The sequence below is a fragment of the Struthio camelus genome, unplaced genomic scaffold, assembly GCF_040807025.1.
Source record: "Struthio camelus isolate bStrCam1 unplaced genomic scaffold, bStrCam1.hap1 HAP1_SCAFFOLD_41, whole genome shotgun sequence".
NCBI lineage: Eukaryota > Metazoa > Chordata > Aves > Struthioniformes > Struthionidae > Struthio > Struthio camelus.
In genome coordinates this window covers 991,334-1,004,898 of record NW_027182695.1, presented here as the reverse complement: position 1 = coordinate 1,004,898, position 13,565 = coordinate 991,334, and positions in this window count along the sequence as shown.

Here is a 13,565-nt window from a genome sequence, read left to right as displayed (position 1 = left end):
AAAGGCACTCGGAGTCTCCCCGGCTGCCCACAAAGGCACTCGGAGCCTTCCTGGCCACCCCCAAAGGCACTCAGAGCGTCGCCGGCCCCCCGAAAGGCACTCGGAGCCTCCCCAGATGCCCCGAAAGGCACTCGGAGCCTCCCCGGCCGCCCCCAAGGGCACTCGGAGGCAGCCCGGCCACCCCGAAAGGCACTCGGAGCCTCCCCGGCCACCGCGAAAGGCACTCGGAGCCTTCCCGGATGCCCCGAAAGGCACTCAGAGCCTCCCCGGATGCCCCGAAAGGCACTCGGAGCCTCCCCGGCTGCACCGAAAGGCACTTGGAGCCTCCCCGGACGCCCCAAAAGGCACTCGGAGAGGGGCCGGCAACCCCCAAAGGCACTCAGAGCGTCCACGGCCCCCCGAAAGGCACTCGGAGCCTCCCCGGCCGCCCCCAAGGGCACTCGGAACCTCCCCGGCCGCCCCAAAAGGCACTCGGAGCCTCCCCAGCCTCCCCGAAAGGCACTCAGAGCCTCCCCGGATGCCCTGATAGGCACTCGGAACCTCCCAGGCCGCCACGAAAGGCACTCGGAGCCTCCCCAGTCGCACCGAAAGGCACTCGGAGCCTGCCCGGACGCCCACAAAGGCACTCGGAGGCGGCCCGGCCGCCCACAAAGGCACTCGGAGGCGGCTCGGCCACCCTGAAAGGCACTCGCAGCCTCCGCGGACGCCCCGAAAGGCACTCGGAGTCGGTCCGGCCACCCACAAAGGCACTCAGAGCCTCCCCGGCCGCCCCCAAAGGCACTCGGAGCCTGCTCAGCCACCCCGAAAGGCACTCGGAGGCGGCCCGGCCTCCCCGAAAGGCACTCGGAGGCGGTCTGGCCACCCCGAAAGACACTTGAAGCCTCGCCGGAGGCCCCCAAAGGCACTCGGAGCCTCCACGGCCGCCCCCAAAGGCACTCGGAGCCTCGCCGGCTGCACCGAAAGCCACTGGGAGGCGGTCTGGCAACCCCGAAAGGCACTCGGAGCCTGCCCGGCCGCCCACAAAGGCACTCGGAGTTCCCCGGCCACCCCGAAAGGCACTCGGAGCCTCCACGACCACCCACAAAGGCACTCGGAGCCTCCCCGGCTGCCTCCAAAGGTACTCGGAGGCGGCCCGGAAACCCCGAAAGGCACTCGGAACCTTCCTAGCCGCCCCAAAAGGCACTCGGAGCCTCCCCGGCTGCCCACAAAGGCACTCGGAGCCTTGGCCGGCCACCCCGAAAGGCACTCGGAGCCTCCCCGGCCGCCCACAAAGGCACTCTGAGGCGGCCCCGACCGCCCCGAAAGGCACTCGGAGGCGGCCCGGACACCCCGAAAGGCACTCGGAGCCTGCCTGGCCACCCCGAAAGGCACTCGGAGCCTCCCCGGCCGCCCCAAAAGGCACTTGGAACCTCCACGGCCGCCCCGAAAGGCACTCGGAGCCTCCCCGGCTGCCCCAAAAGGCACTTGGAGCCTGCCCGGCTGCCCACAAAGGCACTCGGAGCCTTCGCCAGCCCCCCCGAAAGGCACTCGGAGATGGCCCGGCTACCCCGAAAGGCACTCGGAGGAGGCCCGGCCGCCCCGAAAGGCACTCGGAGCCTCCCCGGCCACCCCGAAAGGCACTCGGAGCCTCCCCGGCTGCCCCGATGGCACTCAGAGGTGGCCCGGCCACCCCGAAAGGCACTCGGAGCCTCCCCGGCCGCCCTGAAAGGCACTAGGATGCGGCCGGGCCACCCCGAAAAGCACTCGGAGGCGGCCCGGCCTCCCCGAAAGGCACTCGGAGCCTCCCCAGCCGCCCCGAAAGGCACTCGGAGCCTCCCCGGACACCCCGAAAGGCACTCGGAGGAGGCCCGGCCACCACGAAAGGCACTCGGAGCCTCCCCGGCCACCAAGAAAGGCACTCGGAGCCTCCCCGGCCGCCCCGATGGCACTCAGAGGTGGCCCGGCCACCCCAAAAGGCACTCGGAGCCTCCCCGGCCGCCCCGAAAGCCACTAGGATGCGGCCGGGCCACCCCGAAAGGCACTTGGAGCCGGCCCGGTTGCCCCGAAAGGCACTCGGAGCCTCCCCAGCCGCCCCGAAAGGCACTCGGAGCCTCCCCGGCCGCCCCGAAAGGCACTCGGAGCCTGCCCGGCTGCCCCGAAAGGCACTCGGAGCCTCCCCGGCCTCCCCGAAAGGCACTCGGAGCCTCCCCAGCCGCCCCGAAAGGCACTCGGAGCGGGCCCGGCCTCCCCGAAAGGCACTTGGAGTCTGCACGGACGCCCCAAAAGGCACTCGGAGGTGGCCCGGCCGCCCCGAAAGGCACTCGGAGCCTCCCCGGGCGCCCCAAAAGGCACTCGGAGCCTCGCCGGCTGCCCCGAAAGGCACTTGGAGCCTCCCCGGCCGCCCCGAAAGGCACTCGGAGCCTGCCCGACCTCCCACAAAGGCACTCGGAGCCTCCCCGGCTGCCCCGAAAGGCACTCGGAGCGGGCCCGGCCACCCCGAAAGGCACTTGGAGTCTGCACGGACGCCCCAAAAGGCACTCGGAGCCTCCCCGGCCACCACGAAAGGCACTCGGAGCCTCCCCGGCCGCCCCGAAAGGCACTCGGAGTCTCCCCGGCTGCCCACAAAGGCACTCGGAGCCTTCCTGGCCACCCCCAAAGGCACTCAGAGCGTCGCCGGCCCCCCGAAAGGCACTCGGAGCCTCCCCAGATGCCCCAAAAGGCACTCGGAGCCTCCCCGGCCGCCCCCAAGGGCACTCGGAGGCAGCCCGGCCACCCCGAAAGGCACTCGGAGCCTCCCCGGCCACCGCGAAAGGCACTCGGAGCCTTCCCGGATGCCCCGAAAGGCACTCAGAGCCTCCCCGGATGCCCCGAAAGGCACTCGGAGCCTCCCCGGCTGCACCGAAAGGCACTTGGAGCCTCCCCGGACGCCCCAAAAGGCACTCGGAGAGGGGCCGGCAACCCCCAAAGGCACTCAGAGCGTCCACGGCCCCCCGAAAGGCACTCGGAGCCTCCCCGGCCGCCCCCAAGGGCACTCGGAACCTCCCCGGCCGCCCCAAAAGGCACTCGGAGCCTCCCCAGCCTCCCCGAAAGGCACTCAGAGCCTCCCCGGATGCCCTGATAGGCACTCGGAACCTCCCAGGCCGCCACGAAAGGCACTCGGAGCCTCCCCAGTCGCACCGAAAGGCACTCGGAGCCTGCCCGGACGCCCACAAAGGCACTCGGAGGCGGCCCGGCCGCCCACAAAGGCACTCGGAGGCAGCTCGGCCACCCTGAAAGGCACTCGCAGCCTCCGCGGACGCCCCGAAAGGCACTCGGAGGCGGTCCGGCCACCCACAAAGGCACTCAGAGCCTCCCCGGCCACCCCGAAAGGCACTCGGAGCCTGCTCAGCCACCCCGAAAGGCACTCGGAGGCGGCCCGGCCTCCCCGAAAGGCACTCGGAGCCTCCACGGCCGCCCCCAAAGGCACTCGGAGCCTCGCCGGCCGCCCCCAAAGGCACTCGGAGCCTCCCCGGCCACCCCCAAAGGCACTCGGAGCCTCCCCGGCTGCCCCGAAAGGCACTCGGAGCCTCCCCGGCCGCCCCGAAAGGCACTCGGAGGCGGCCCGGCCGCCTCCAAAGGCACTCGGAGCCTGACCGACCGCCCCGAAAGGCACTCGGAGCCTCGCCGGCTGCACCGAAAGGCACTGGGAGGCGGTCTGGCAACCCCGAAAGGCACTCGGAGCCTGCCCGGCCTCCCACAAAGGCACTCGGAGTTCCCCGGCCACCCCGAAAGGCACTCGGAGCCTCCACGACCACCCACAAAGGCACTCGGAGCCTCCCCGGCTGCCTCCAAAGGTACTCGGAGGCGGCCCGGAAACCCCGAAAGGCACTCGGAACCTTCCTAGCCGCCCCAAAAGGCACTCGGAGCCTCCCCGGCTGCCCACAAAGGCACTCGGAGCCTTGGCCGGCCACCCCGAAAGGCACTCGGAGCCTCCCCGGCCGCCCACAAAGGCACTCTGAGGCGGCCCCGACCGCCCCGAAAGGCACTCGGAGGCGGCCCGGACACCCCGAAAGGCACTCGGAGCCTGCCTGGCCACCCCGAAAGGCACTCGGAGCCTCCCCGGCCGCCCCAAAAGGCACTTGGAACCTCCACGGCCGCCCCGAAAGGCACTCGGAGCCTCCCCGGCTGCCCCAAAAGGCACTTGGAGCCTGCCCGGCCGCCCACAAAGGCACTCGGAGCCTTCGCCAGCCCCCCCGAAAGGCACTCGGAGATGGCCCGGCTACCCCGAAAGGCACTCGGAGGAGGCCCGGCCGCCCCGAAAGGCACTCGGAGCCTCCCCGGCCACCCCGAAAGGCACTCGGAGCCTCCCCGGCTGCCCCGATGGCACTCAGAGGTGGCCCGGCCACCCCGAAAGGCACTCGGAGCCTCCCCGGCCGCCCTGAAAGGCACTAGGATGCGGCCGGGCCACCCCGAAAAGCACTCGGAGGCGGCCCGGCCTCCCCGAAAGGCACTCGGAGCCTCCCCAGCCGCCCCGAAAGGCACTCGGAGCCTCCCCGGACACCCCGAAAGGCACTCGGAGGAGGCCCGGCCACCACGAAAGGCACTCGGAGCCTCCCCGGCCACCACGAAAGGCACTCGGAGCCTCCCCGGCCGCCCCGATGGCACTCAGAGGTGGCCCGGCCACCCCAAAAGGCACTCGGAGCCTCCCCGGCCGCCCCGAAAGCCACTAGGATGCGGCCGGGCCACCCCGAAAGGCACTTGGAGCCGGCCCGGTTGCCCCGAAAGGCACTCGGAGCCTCCCCAGCCGCCCCGAAAGGCACTCGGAGCCTCCCCGGCCGCCCCCAAAGGCACTCGGAGCCTGCCCGGCTGCCCCGAAAGGCACTCGGAGCCTCCCCGGCCTCCCCGAAAGGCACTCGGAGCCTCCCCAGCCGCCCCGAAAGGCACTCGGAGCGGGCCCGGCCTCCCCGAAAGGCACTTGGAGTCTGCACGGACGCCCCAAAAGGCACTCGGAGGTGGCCCGGCCGCCCCGAAAGGCACTCGGAGCCTCCCCGGCCGCCCCGAAAGGCACTCGGAGCCTCGCCGGCTGCCCCGAAAGGCACTCGGAGCCTCCCCGGCCGCCCCGAAAGGCACTCGGAGCGGGCCCGGCCACCCCGAAAGGCACTTGGAGTCTGCACGGACGCCCCAAAAGGCACTCGGAGCCTCCCCGGCCACCACGAAAGGCACTCGGAGCCTCCCCGGCCGCCCCGAAAGGCACTCGGAGTCTCCCCGGCTGCCCACAAAGGCACTCGGAGCCTTCCTGGCCACCCCCAAAGGCACTCAGAGCGTCGCCGGCCCCCCGAAAGGCACTCGGAGCCTCCCCAGATGCCCCAAAAGGCACTCGGAGCCTCCCCGGCCGCCCACAAAGGCACTCGGAGGCGGCCCGGCCACCCCGAAAGGCACTCGGAGCCGGACCAGTCAACCCGAAAGGCACTCGGAGCCTTCCCGGATGCCCCGAAAGGCACTCAGAGCCTCCCCGGATGCCCCGAAAGGCACTCGGAGCCTCCCCGGCTGCACCGAAAGGCACTTGGAGCCTCCCCGGACGCCCCAAAAGGCACTCGGAGAGGGGCCGGCAACCCCCAAAGGCACTCAGAGCGTCCACGGCCCCCCGAAAGGCACTCGGAGCCTCCCCGGCCGCCCCCAAGGGCACTCGGAACCTCCCCGGCCGCCCCAAAAGGCACTCGGAGCCTCCCCAGCCTCCCCGAAAGGCACTCAGAGCCTCCCCGGATGCCCTGATAGGCACTCGGAACCTCCCAGGCCGCCACGAAAGGCACTCGGAGCCTCCCCAGTCGCACCGAAAGGCACTCGGAGCCTGCCCGGACGCCCACAAAGGCACTCGGAGGCGGCCCGGCCGCCCACAAAGGCACTCGGAGGCGGCTCGGCCACCCTGAAAGGCACTCGCAGCCTCCGCGGACGCCCCGAAAGGCACTCGGAGTCGGTCCGGCCACCCACAAAGGCACTCAGAGCCTCCCCGGCCGCCCCGAAAGGCACTCGGAGCCTGCTCAGCCACCCCGAAAGGCACTCGGAGGCGGCCCGGCCTCCCCGAAAGGCACTCGGAGGCGGTCTGGCCACCCCGAAAGACACTCGAAGCCTCGCCGGAGGCCCCCAAAGGCACTCGGAGCCTCCACGGCCGCCCCCAAAGGCACTCGGAGCCTCCCCGGCCACCCCCAAAGGCACTCGGAGCCTCCCCGGCTGCCCCGAAAGGCACTCGGAGCCTCCCCGGCCGCCCCGAAAGGCACTCGGAGGCGGCCCGGCCGCCTCCAAAGGCACTCGGAGCCTGACCGACCGCCCCGAAAGGCACTCGGAGCCTCGCCGGCTGCACCGAAAGGCACTGGGAGGCGGTTTGGCAACCCCGAAAGGCACTCGGAGCCTGCCCGGCCGCCCACAAAGGCACTCGGAGTTCCCCGGCCACCCCGAAAGGCACTCGGAGCCTCCACGACCACCCACAAAGGCACTCGGAGCCTCCCCGGCTGCCTCCAAAGGTACTCGGAGGCGGCCCGGAAACCCCGAAAGGCACTCGGAACCTTCCTAGCCGCCCCAAAAGGCACTCGGAGCCTCCCCGGCTGCCCACAAAGGCACTCGGAGCCTTGGCCGGCCACCCCGAAAGGCACTCGGAGCCTGCCCGGCCGCCCACAAAGGCACTCTGAGGCGGCCCCGACCGCCCCGAAAGGCACTCGGAGGCGGCCCGGACACCCCGAAAGGCACTCGGAGCCTGCCTGGCCACCCCGAAAGGCACTCGGAGCCTCCCCGGCCGCCCCAAAAGGCTCTCGGAGCCTGCCCGGCCGCCCCGAAAGGCACTCGGAGCCTCCCCGGCTGCCCCAAAAGGCACTTGGAGCCTGCCCGGCCGCCCACAAAGGCACTCGGAGCCTTCGCCAGCCCCCCCGAAAGGCACTCGGAGATGGCCCGGCTACCCCGAAAGGCACTCGGAGGAGGCCCGGCCGCCCCGAAAGGCACTCGGAGCCTCCCCGGCCACCCCGAAAGGCACTCGGAGCCTCCCCGGCTGCCCCGATGGCACTCAGAGGTGGCCCGGCCACCCCGAAAGGCACTCGGAGCCTCCCGGCCGCCCCGAAAGGCACTAGGATGCGGCCGGGCCACCCCGAAAAGCACTCGGAGGCGGCCCGGCCTCCCCGAAAGGCACTCGGAGCCTCCCCAGCCGCCCCGAAAGGCACTCGGAGCCTCCCCGGACACCCCGAAAGGCACTCGGAGGAGGCCCGGCCACCACGAAAGGCACTCGGAGCCTCCCCGGCCACCACGAAAGGCACTCGGAGCCTCCCCGGCCGCCCCGATGGCACTCAGAGGTGGCCCGGCCACCCCAAAAGGCACTCGGAGCCTCCCCGGCCGCCCCGAAAGGCACTCGGAGGCGGCCGGGCCACCCAGAAAGGCACTTGGAGTCTGCACGGACGCCCCAAAAGGCACTCGGAGGTGGCCCGGCCGCCCCGAAAGGCACTCGGAGCCTCCCCGGCCGCCCCGAAAGACACTCGGAGCCTCGCCGGCTGCCCCGAAAGGCACTCGGAGCCTCCCCGGCCGCCCCGAAAGGCACTCGGAGCCTGCCCGACCTCCCACAAAGGCACTCGGAGCCTCCCCGGCTGCCCCGAAAGGCACTCGGAGCGGGCCCGGCCACCCCAAAAGGCACTTGGAGTCTGCACGGACGCCCCAAAAGGCACTCGGAGCCTCCCCGGCCACCCCGAAAGGCACTCGGAGCCTCCCCGGCCGCCCCAAAAGGCACTCGGAGTCTCCCCGGCTGCCCACAAAGGCACTCGGAGCCTTCCTGGCCACCCCCAAAGGCACTCAGAGCGTCACCGGCCCCCCAAAAGGCACTCGGAGCCTCCCCAGATGCCCCAAAAGGCACTCGGAGCCTCCCCGGCCGCCCACAAAGGCACTCGGAGGCGGCCCGGCCGCCCCGAAAGGCACTCGGAGCCGGACCAGTCAACCCGAAAGGCACTCGGAGCCTGCCCCGTCGCCCTGAAAGGCATTCGGAGGCGGCCCGTCCTCCCCGAAAGGCACTCGGAGCCTCGCCGGCTGCCCCGAAAGGCACTCGGAGCCTCCCCGGCCGCCCCGAAAGGCACTCGGAGCCTGCCCGACCTCCCACAAAGGCACTCGGAGCCTCCCCGGCTGCCCCGAAAGGCACTCGGAGCGGGCCCGGCCACCCCGAAAGGCACTTGGAGTCTGCACGGACGCCCCAAAAGGCACTCGGAGCCTCCCCGGCCACCACGAAAGGCACTCGGAGCCTCCCCGGCCGCCCCAAAAGGCACTCGGAGTCTCCCCGGCTGCCCACAAAGGCACTCGGAGCCTTCCTGGCCACCCCCAAAGGCACTCAGAGCGTCGCCGGCCCCCCGAAAGGCACTCGGAGCCTCCCCAGATGCCCCAAAAGGCACTCGGAGCCTCCACGGCCACCGCGAAAGGCACTCGGAGCCTCGCCGGCCGCCCCAAAAGGCACTCGGAGCCTCCCCGGCCACCCCCAAAGGCACTCGGAGCCTCCCCGGCTGCCCCAAAAGGCACTCGGAGCCTCCCCGGCCGCCCCGAAAGGCACTCGGAGGCGGCCCGGCCGCCTCCAAAGGCACTCGAAGCCTGACCGACCGCCCCGAAAGGCACTCGGAGCCTCGCCGGCTGCACCGAAAGCCACTGGGAGGCGGTCTGGCAACCCCGAAAGGCACTCGGAGCCTGCCCGGCCGCCCACAAAGGCACTCGGAGTTCCCCGGCCACCCCGAAAGGCACTCGGAGCCTCCACGACCACCCACAAAGGCACTCGGAGCCTCCCCGGCTGCCTCCAAAGGTACTCGGAGGCAGCCCGGAAACCCCGAAAGGCACTCGGAACCTTCCTAGCCGCCCCAAAAGGCACTCGGAGCCTCCCCGGCTGCCCACAAAGGCACTCGGAGCCTTCGCCGGCCACCCCGAAAGGCACTCGGAGCCTGCCCGGCCGCCCACAAAGGCACTCTGAGGCGGCCCCGACCGCCCCGAAAGGCACTCGGAGGCGGCCCGGCCACCCCGAAAGGCACTTGGATCCTCCCCGGCCGCCCCGAAAGGCACTCGGAGGCTCCCCGACGTCTCACAAAGGCACTCGGAGGCGGCCCGGCCGACCCAAAAGGCACTCACAGCCTCCCCGGTTGCCCTGAAAGGCTCTCGGAGCCTGCCCGGCCGCCCCGAAAGGCACTCGGAGCCTCCCCGGCTGCCCCCAAAGGCACTCGGAGCCTCCCCGGACACCCCGAAAGGCACTCGGAGCCTGCCCGGCCACCCCGAAAGGCACTCGGAGCTTCACCGGTGGCCCCGAAAGGCACTCGGAGCCTCCCTGGCCACTCCGAAAGGCACTCGGAGCCTGCCCGACCTCCCACAAAGGCACTCGGAGCCTCCCCGGCCGCCACGAAAGGCACTAGGATGCGGCCCGGCCACCCCGAAAGGCACTCGGAGGCGGCCCGGCCTCCCCGAAAGGCACTCGGAGCCTCCCCAGCCGCCCCGAAAGGCACTCGGAGTTCCCCGGCCGCCCCAAAAGGCACTCGGAGCCTCCCCGGACGCCCCGAAAGGCACTCGCAGCCTTCGCTGGCCCCCCCGAAAGGCACTCGGAGCTGGCCAGCCGCCCCCAAAGGCACTCGGAGCCTCCCCTGCCGCCCACAAAGGCACTCGGAGCCTTCGCCGGCCCCCCCCAAAAGGCACTCGGAGCCTCCCCGGCCGCCCCGAAAGCCACTCGGAGGCGGCCGCGGCCACCCCGAAAGGCACTTGGAGCCAGCCCGGTTGCCCCGAAAGGCACTCGGAGCCTCCCCGGCCGCCCCGAAAGGCACTGGTAGGCAGACCGACCGCCCCGAAAGGCACTCGGAGATGGCCCGGCTGCCCCGAAAGGCACTTGGAGCCTTCGCCGGCCCCCCCGAAAGGCACTCGGAGCCAGCTCGGCAGCCCCGAAAGCCACTCGGAGGCGGCCCCGGCCGCCCCGAAAGGCACTCGGAGGCGGCCCGGCCACTCCGAAAGGCACTCGGAGGCGGCCCCGGCCGCCCCGAAAGGCACTCGGAGGTGGCCCGGCCACCCCGAAAGGCACTCGGAGCCTCCACTGCCACTCAAAAAGGCCCTCGGAGCCAGCCCGGCCTCCTCGAAAGGCTCTCGGAGCCTCCCCGGCCTCCCCGAAAGGCACTTGGAGGTGGCCCGGCTGCCCAAAAAAGCACTCGGAGGTGGCCCAGCTGCCCCGAAAGGCACTCGGAGCCTCCCCGGCCACCCTGAAAGGCACTTGGATCCTCCCCGGCTGCACCGAAAGGCACTTGGAGCCTCCCCGGACGCCCCAAAAGGCACTCGGAGAGGGGCCGGCAACCCCCAAAGGCACTCAGAGCGTCCACGGCCCCCCGAAAGGCACTCGGAGCCTCACCGGCCGCCCCCAAGGGCACTCGGAACCTCCCCGGCCGCCCCGAAAGGCACTTGGATCCTCCCCGGCTGCACCGAAAGTCACTTGGAACCTCCCCGGCCGCCCCAAAAGGCACTCGGAGCCTCCCCAGCCTCCCCGAAAGGCACTCAGAGCCTCCCCGGATGCCCTGATAGGCACTCGGAACCTCCCAGGCCGCCCCGAAAGGCACTCGGAGCCTCCCCAGTCGCACTGAAAGGCACTCGGAGCCTCCCCGGCCTCCCCGAAAGGCACTTGGAGGTGGCCCGGCTGCCCAAAAAAGCACTCGGAGGCGGCCCAGCTGCCCCGAAAGGCACTCGGAGCCTCCCCGGCCACCCCGAAAGGCACTTGGATCCTCCCCGGCCACCCCGAAAGGCACTCGGAGGCTCCCCGACGTCTCACAAAGGCACTCGGAGGCGGCCCGGCCGACCCAAAAGGCACTCACAGCCTCCCCGGTTGCCCTGAAAGGCTCTCGGAGCCTGCCCGGCCGCCCCGAAAGGCACTCGGAGCCTCCCCGGCTGCCCCCAAAGGCACTCGGAGCCTCCCCGGACACCCCGAAAGGCACTCGGAGCCTGCCCGGCCACCCCGAAAGGCACTCGGAGCTTCACCGGTGGCCCCGAAAGGCACTCGGAGCCTCCCTGGCCACTCCGAAAGGCACTCGGAGCCTGCCCGACCTCCCACAAAGGCACTTGGAGCCTCCCCGGCCACCCCGAAAGGCAATCGGAGCCTCCCCGGCCTCCCCGAAAGGCACTCGGAGCCTCCCCAGCCGCCCCGAAAGGCACTCGGAGCGGGCCCGGCCTCCCCGAAAGGCACTTGGAGTCTGCACGGACGCCCCAAAAGGCACTCGGAGCCTGCCCGGCCGCCCCGAAAGGCACTCGGAGCCTTGCCGGCTGCCCCGAAAGGCACTCGGAGCCTCCCCGGCCGCCCCGAAAGGCACTCGGAGCCTGCCCGACCTCCCACAAAGGCACTCGGAGCCTCCCCGGCTGCCCCGAAAGGCACTCGGAGCGGGCCCGGCCACCCCGAAAGGCACTTGGAGTCTGCACGGACGCCCCAAAAGGCACTCGGAGCCTCCCCGGCCACCACGAAAGGCACTCGGAGCCTCCCCGGCCGCCCCAAAAGGCACTCGGAGTCTCCCCGGCTGCCCACAAAGGCACTCGGAGCCTTCCTGGCCACCCCCAAAGGCACTCAGAGCGTCGCCGGCCCCCCGAAAGGCACTCGGAGCCTCCCCAGATGCCCCGAAAGGCACTCGGAGCCTCCCCGGCCACCGCGAAAGGCACTCGGAGCCTTCCCGGATGCCCCGAAAGGCACTCAGAGCCTCCCCGGATGCCCCGAAAGGCACTCGGAGCCTCCCCGGCTGCACCGAAAGGCACTTGGAGCCTCCCCGGACGCCCCAAAAGGCACTCGGAGAGGGGCCGGCAACCCCCAAAGGCACTCAGAGCGTCCACGGCCCCCCGAAAGGCACTCGGAGCCTCCCCGGCCGCCCCCAAGGGCACTCGGAACCTCCCCGGCCGCCCCAAAAGGCACTCGGAGCCTCCCCAGCCTCCCCGAAAGGCACTCAGAGCCTCCCCGGATGCCCTGATAGGCACTCGGAACCTCCCAGGCCGCCACGAAAGGCACTCGGAGCCTCCCCAGTCGCACCGAAAGGCACTCGGAGCCTGCCCGGACGCCCACAAAGGCACTCGGAGGCGGCCCGGCCGCCCACAAAGGCACTCGGAGGCGTCTCGGCCACCCTGAAAGGCACTCGCAGCCTCCGCGGACGCCCCGAAAGGCACTCGGAGTCGGTCCGGCCACCCACAAAGGCACTCAGAGCCTCCCCGGCCGCCCCGAAAGGCACTCGGAGCCTGCTCAGCCACCCCGAAAGGCACTCGGAGGCGGCCCGGCCTCCCCGAAAGGCACTTGGAGGCGGTCTGGCCACCCCGAAAGACACTCGAAGCCTCGCCGGAGGCCCCCAAAGGCACTCGGAGCCTCCACGGCCGCCCCCAAAGGCACTCGGAGCCTCGCCGGCTGCACCGAAAGCCACTGGGAGGCGGTCTGGCAACCCCGAAAGGCACTCGGAGCCTGCCCGGCCGCCCACAAAGGCACTCGGAGTTCCCCGGCCACCCCGAAAGGCACTCGGAGCCTCCACGACCACCCACAAAGGCACTCGGAGCCTCCCCGGCTGCCTCCAAAGGTACTCGGAGGCGGCCCGGAAACCCCGAAAGGCACTCGGAACCTTCCTAGCCGCCCCAAAAGGCACTCGGAGCCTCCCCGGCTGCCCACAAAGGCACTCGGAGCCTTCGCCGGCCACCCCGAAAGGCACTCGGAGCCTCGCCGGCCGCCCACAAAGGCACTCTGAGGCGGCCCCGACCGCCCCGAAAGGCACTCGGAGGCGGCCCGGACACCCCGAAAGGCACTCGGAGCCTGCCTGGCCACCCCGAAAGGCACTCGGAGCCTCCCCGGCCGCCCCAAAAGGCACTTGGAACCTCCACGGCCGCCCCGAAAGGCACTCGGAGCCTCCCCGGCTGCCCCAAAAGGCACTTGGAGCCTGCCCGGCCGCCCACAAAGGCACTCGGAGCCTTCGCCAGCCCCCCCGAAAGGCACTCGGAGATGGCCCGGCTACCCCAAAAGGCACTCGGAGGAGGCCCGGCCGCCCCGAAAGGCACTCGGAGCCTCCCCGGCCACCCCGAAAGGCACTCGGAGCCTCCCCGGCTGCCCCGATGGCACTCAGAGGTGGCCCGGCCACCCCGAAAGGCACTCGGAGCCTCCCCGGCCGCCCCCAAAGGCACTAGGATGCGGCCGGGCCACCCCGAAAAGCACTCGGAGGCGGCCCGGCCTCCCCGAAAGGCACTCGGAGCCTCCCCAGCCGCCCCGAAAGGCACTCGGAGCCTCCCCGGACACCCCGAAAGGCACTCGGAGGAGGCCCGGCCACCACGAAAGGCACTCGGAGCCTCCCCGGCCACCAAGAAAGGCACTCGGAGCCTCCCCGGCCGCCCCGATGGCACTCAGAGGTGGCCCGGCCACCCCAAAAGGCACTCGGAGCCTCCCCGGCCGCCCCGAAAGCCACTAGGATGCGGCCGGGCCACCCCGAAAGGCACTTGGAGCCGGCCCGGTTGCCCCGAAAGGCACTCGGAGCCTCCCCAGCCGCCCCGAAAGGCACTCGGAGCCTCCCCGGCCGCCCCGAAAGGCACTCGGAGCCTGCCCGGCTGCCCCGAAAGGCACTCGGAGCCTCCCCGGC